Raw genomic sequence first — 6599 nt, 5'->3', positions numbered from 1 at the left:
CAAGTTTTTTTGTAGTGAGAAGACATGCACGAAAATTACGTGCATAAGATTTAAAACCTTCATCGCTTTTTGGTTGTTTGCTTCAAAATCAGACATTGCTTATGTTTGTCCACCCATTTAGTAAATAATTTACAAGTTATTAAGCTAAATAATCGTATTCACTATTTTTTAATTTTTAATTTAATTTAATTTTTTTTAATGTTGTTTTAACATTAGTTAGTAAATAGTGCTACCCAAAAGAGGAGAGCATTGTTTAGGATCTCCAAATTTTGAAAAAACTTCAATTACCGCTCATAGTATTTCATTACTTTTGCAATCATACTTTTAAACTTTAAAAATTGTCAATGTAGTGTATCAATCTATCTATTTTTTTTTTTCAATTTTAATCATCGGTTATAATTTTTCGTTAAATTCTAATGGAAGGGTGTCAAAATTTCAAAAATACCTGTCGTTTTTTTTAGAGAAAAAAAAATTGCAAGGATTTAGTTGTTGGTAAGGATTTAACAAAATTTTCAAAAATACTCATTCCTGAATCTTTCAAATATATATATATATATATATATATATATATATATATATATATATATATATATATATATATATATAATTTTTTTTTTATTTTTTAAAAAAGATATTTTAAAAATTTTGACAGGATTTAATATTGAAAAATCCTAATGGATGGGTGGAATTAAAAAAAAAAATTGAAAGATAGACACACTAAATTAACACTTTTTAAATTTTAAAGATATAATTACAAAAATAATAAAAGATCTAGGGTTAGTAATATTTTTTCCAAATTTTGTATCAAACTCGGCAGCCAAATGCGTAGCTAAAAAGAGTCATTGTAGCATTCTGGCTTCCTATAATAACTTTTTCAACAAATTAGGGAGTTGGATGTGAGTGCTCATTGAGTGATACTGATGGCAAGATCCACTAGTGGCTGGTCCTACCACCCGGAGAAGAAGTTATCTTATTATAAGCAATGCACCTACCAAGCAAAAAGGAAACAAATAAAAAAAATAAAAAATTGAAGTTTTTAATTTTTAATATATATATATAATTAATTGAGAATGACACGTGTGCATTTTTATTGGACTGACATGGCAAATTAACGATTTTTGTTCAATTTGTGGACAAAAAACAACTTAAAGAAATAATTTATAATTTGTAATTTGTAATTTTTACTTACCATAAAAACTTTACAATTTTATTTTTTATACCACAAAAAATAATTTATAATTTAAACCGATAACGTGAAGTAGTACTACAATTTCTCTGTAATAAAAATACAAACTAATAAAAAGTCCAATAATGATTAAGCTTTCAATCACTCAACACAAAGACAAGATTATGGGTTGGTGTAATCTGTACCTCGTGCCCCGCATCAAATTGGTTCTACAACATTTATTTTCATATATCTGAAATTATTCGACATTTATTTTCATATAGATCACACAAAAGCGTTGTACGTCTTTAAAGGTTGATTTGTGCATCCTAAAGTATATAACTCGGTGTGATCAGATCCCTTGATACACAACCTCCCAAGATTAGAGTATAGCGTTTACTTTCGTTAACGACACACTTTCAAGAACGAAGAGGCTAATAGAACAATCCTTTGATTTTTCTTTGTAAAAATAATCTCATAATCTTTTTGGAGCAATATCATGTAAAAAAAAAATAAAAGTATATAAAAGTGTATTTTTTTTTTTTTTCAAATACTCGTGGTGTATCTTATATATATACATGATAGATGGCTTAGTAAATCTACTATATTATCCATATGCATAGAAAACACTTTATCACCAAATGATTATATTTTGAAATTTTATGACTAACAATCAAAAAATCTTTAAGAAGAAAAAAAATAAACGGTCAAAACAACAAATGCCATAAAATACCATAAGGTTTAATAATGTCGAATGGTCAAAACAGTTAAACTAGTTAAAGCTGATTTCTCTTTTAAATTCTATGACCATTTTTCCATTTGTTAAAGACAATTAAAAACCGTATGAGAACAAGATTTCATAAAAAAAAAAAAAAAAAAAAAAAAAAAAAAAAAAAAAAAATCCTTAATTTGGACATAAAAATATTAATGACCAAACGGTCATAATAGATTTTTTCATTCTTAAAACTCGTGTTATGAAAAATGATAATAAATGGTTGGGTAAAAAAAAAAAAAAATGTTTGTAACATTACAACAACTATATATATATATATATATATATATATATATATATATATATATATATATATATATATAAAACTAACAACGAATAACCACTCTGTTGACTGAATTAAATCAGAGTTCTTTTTCAGAAGCTTGATTGGGTCTAACTTCTAAGGGTGGCGCTGATCAAATTAAAGTTGAACTCCTAGCTTGTCACCTTTTTTTTTTTTATTATTATTATTATTTTTTAGATAACTCCTTGTCACCTTGAATGCACCTAAATCAGATCTATTCTGTCAACTGACTTTAATTACCGGTCAACATAATGAATAGTTTTGAAATTAATGTTAAAGTCAATTGTCAACGAAAACTCTCAATACAATCTGCTTGTTTTCGTTGAAATTAATGTTAGATTAAGATTGCATTAGAGTGAATTGGATCCCCTCAAATTTTTTTGTCCGAATTTGATAAAATTCGGGCAGGTAGTTGTGAGTAAGCATTTATGGAATCCACCTTACCGGATAAGCAGTTGGGCAGCCCAACTTTTATTTGGTCAGGTGGATCCCATAAATGCTCACTCACAACTATCTGCCCGAATTCTATCAAATTTGGGCAAAGAATTTGAGGGGATCTTAATTCAGTGAATTGACTCTCCGTAAATTGTCGAGTCATTATCATAGCATTTGGCCACATCCAACTGTTCAAATTTAAGAAAAAGAAAATAGTTTTTTCAATTTTAAAAACTCACTTTTTCAAAGCATTTACCTTTTGAAGCTATTCATTCTCACTATATATATATATATTCAAGTAATTAAGATGTTTTTCCAAAATTTAATTCAACAAAATACCAAGACTAACAAAAGAAAGTGATGATCATGTTAAATAGGATTCTATTTTACATCAATCATTATATTTAACCTTTTTTAAAATATACAGTATTTGTGGCGAGTGCGCATTTGTTATCATAGTACTACAAATAATTAAAAGACTCTGACTTATATAATTATAATTATCTTTATTTAATTAAACTACAATTATTCTAAGGGTGCGTTTGGGATTGCGATTTCGTAGACAATAAGTGCGATTTTAAACCAAATCGCAGAACATTGATCGTTTGGGAACTGCGTTTTTAAAAATTGCGATTTGAAAACGCAAAAAATCTGCTTTTTCAAATCGCAGATAAGATGGTGCTTTTTTGAAAACGCAGAATTTTAAAGGTAAATTCGCGATTTTAAAGGCCAAACTACGATTTTGCCAAACGCTTAACTGCGTTTTTAAAAATCACTTTTTTCAAATCGCACATTTTAAAATCGTTATTTTAAATCGCACTTTTTGAAATCGCAAAACCAAACGAACCCTAAGATAGACTAATGCAAGTTATGTCAACATTTTCTACAAATTGTAGAATTTTATGTTCATATCAAAAACTTTGCTTCCCAAATGAGGATAGCATTGTTTAGGATCTCCAAATGGAAAGCATTGTTTAGGATCTCCAAATTTTGAAAAAACTTTAATTACTAGTACCTGATCTTTCATCACTTTTGTAATTATACTTTTAAACTATAAAAATTTTTAATTTAGTGTATCAACATTTTCTACAAATTGTAGAATTTTATGTTCATATCAAAAACTTTGCTTCCCAAATGAGGATAGCATTGTTTAGGATCTCCAAATGGATAGCATTGTTTAGGATCTCCAAATTTTGAAAAAACTTTAATTACCAGTACCTGATCTTTCATCACTTTTGTAATTATACTTTTAAACTATAAATTTTTTTAATTTAGTGTATCAATCTTTCAATTTTCTTCAATTTCAACAATCGGTTAGAATTTTTCGTTAAATCCTAATGGAGGGGTGCCAAAATTCCTAAAATATCTGTCCTTTTTTTTAGCAAAAAAATTGTAAGGATTTAGTTGTTGGTAAGGATTTAACAAGATTTGCAAAAAAAAAAAAAAAAAAACTAATGCATGAATCTTTCAAAAAAAAATTATATATATCTTTTTCTTTTTCTTTTTTTTTTTTTTAAAAAAAAAAAAATCACAAGGGTATTTTGAAAAATTTTTACAGTATCTAACGAAAAATCCTAACGGATGGATAAAATTTAAAAAAATTGAAAGATAAATATATTAAATTTACACTTTTTTTAATTTTAAAGGTTTAATTATAAAAATAATAAAAAGACCAAAGATGTTAAGTAAAGTCTTCTCCAAATATTTGACCAAACTCGGCAGCCAGATGCAGAGCTAAAGAGAGTCATTGTATCATGCTTCTCCCCATTTGATAATTTTTGTATATAAAATATACTAAAAAAATGTCTAGAGTTTTGATATTTGGGAAAATTTATATTGTTGTCTCTTATTGGACCATTTTCTACTAATAAAATCTCTTAAGTTTACATCAATATTTTTCCATTGACCTGGGCCATAAATATTTGTAACAATAGAATTAGATATATCATCAATATTTTTATTTTCTTCTAAATTTTCCTGAACTTCTTCATCAAGAGACAAGAGTTGTTATATTACATAATTGAACGTCACTATCATTATTTTTAATGTCATTTTTTTGTTGTATTATTTGATTATCTTCTAACTCTTTTTCATGAATTTCTTGTTCATTTATGTACTTTTCAACTAAATTATCATTTATATTTTGTTTATTGCTAATAACAAATTTATTTAAAGATCCTTTTTGAGATTCAATTAATTTTTCTACTTTCTTTCTTCTTCTTATTCTCTTCTTCTTCTTCTTTTTTTTTTTTATTTTTTTTTATTTTTATTTTATATTTTATTTTTAGTTTTAGTCTTTCATATCCAGAAGCATATTTTCTAGTAGACATCTATAACTAGAAGTAATTACAAATTAAAAAAACATGATTTATGTACAAAAAAATTATATATATTATGACTATAATAAAATAAATTAAAAAATAGAACAATAAAACCTGATTTGTCAAAGATTGAATTTTCTTTAATCTTTATGGTAGGATTATCTAACACTTTTAACCTGCACAAAGAAAGGCAAATTCGTCATTAATGTAAAAATATTTCCTAAAATCAAATAAAAAAATTAATGCAATTGATTGATTGGTTTTTTTGGTAACTAACCTTTTTTTTTTTTTTTTTTTTTAATGACCGAGTAGATATGGAATGATTTTTTTTTTTAGAGTAATGATTTATTGTCACATTTTTATACAACTTTTCACCACCTTACTTATGTGGCAAGGTGGTCCCTCATCTTATTTTATTTTTTAAACTAAAAAAGTAGTAGGAGATCACCTTACCACATAAGAAATGTGATGAAAAGTTGTATAAAAAGATGGCAATGAATCATTATTCAGTAGAGTAATGATTCACTACCACCTAAATATACAACTTTCCACCACCTTGTCTATGTGGTAAGGTGGTCCCCCACTTTAATTTATTTTTAAAAAATAAAAAAACTCAAAAAATAGTGGAGGATCACCTTGCCACATAGGGAAGGTGGTAAAAAGTTGTATATTTAGGTGGCATTGAATCATTATTCTATTCAGTAAGTTATAGGGAAGAGTAATGATTCATTACCACCTAAATATACAACTTTTCACCACCTTGCCTATGTGGCAAGGTGGTCCCTCACCTTAATTTATTTTAAAAAAATAAAAAAAACTCAAAAAGTAGTGGGGGACCACCTTGCCACATAAGCAAGGTAGTGAAAAGTTGGTGAAAAGTTGTATTTTTGGGTATCATTGAATCATTACTCTATTGGGAAAGAATGAGAATGAAGAAGAAGAGAGAAATTCAAATTCGAATAAGATCGACTTGAATAGGGAACTTGAAATAAAAAAAAAAAAAAAGAAGAAGGAAACTTATATAGACTCTAACAAGAACGTTGGATGTAACTTAAAAAAAATAAAATAAAAAAATGAACGTTGGGCATATAGTGGACTTAATTAATTCTTATTTTTTAATGAGAATTCCCATCTTAAAAAAGACTTTCCATCTTAATTCTTTCACTCTTAGCATTTAATTTTTTTTTTTTTTTTTTCGTAATTGGAACTTGGGAGTTGGGGCCTTATTAATTTTATATTTCATAATTAGGGCCTTAATAATTTTATTTTTACTAGATTTTGGGGCCTTATTAATTTTATTTTTAGTTTTTTACCATATTTTAGAGCCTTATTAAAGTGTATTAATAACAATTGAAGTCTTTTTCTTTTTTCTTTTTTAATAAAAATAAAATTATTAATATTTTTTATTGAGGGCCTTATGCGACAGCCTAATTCGCCTAAGGCAGGGCCAGCCCCGTCTATATGCTACCCAAACAACTTCCTTCGGAACAAACCATTTATACCATATGCCCAAGTAGATTTTTACCGAAGAGCCTGAAGTGAAGAAACCGAGCTCAAAAGTGCCACCTTGAGATAATATGATCTCGTTCTTTGAAAAAGAAA

The sequence above is a fragment of the Alnus glutinosa genome, chromosome 11, assembly GCF_958979055.1.
Source record: "Alnus glutinosa chromosome 11, dhAlnGlut1.1, whole genome shotgun sequence".
NCBI classification, from domain to species: domain Eukaryota; kingdom Viridiplantae; phylum Streptophyta; class Magnoliopsida; order Fagales; family Betulaceae; genus Alnus; species Alnus glutinosa.
Note: the sequence above shows the minus strand (reverse complement) of the source record.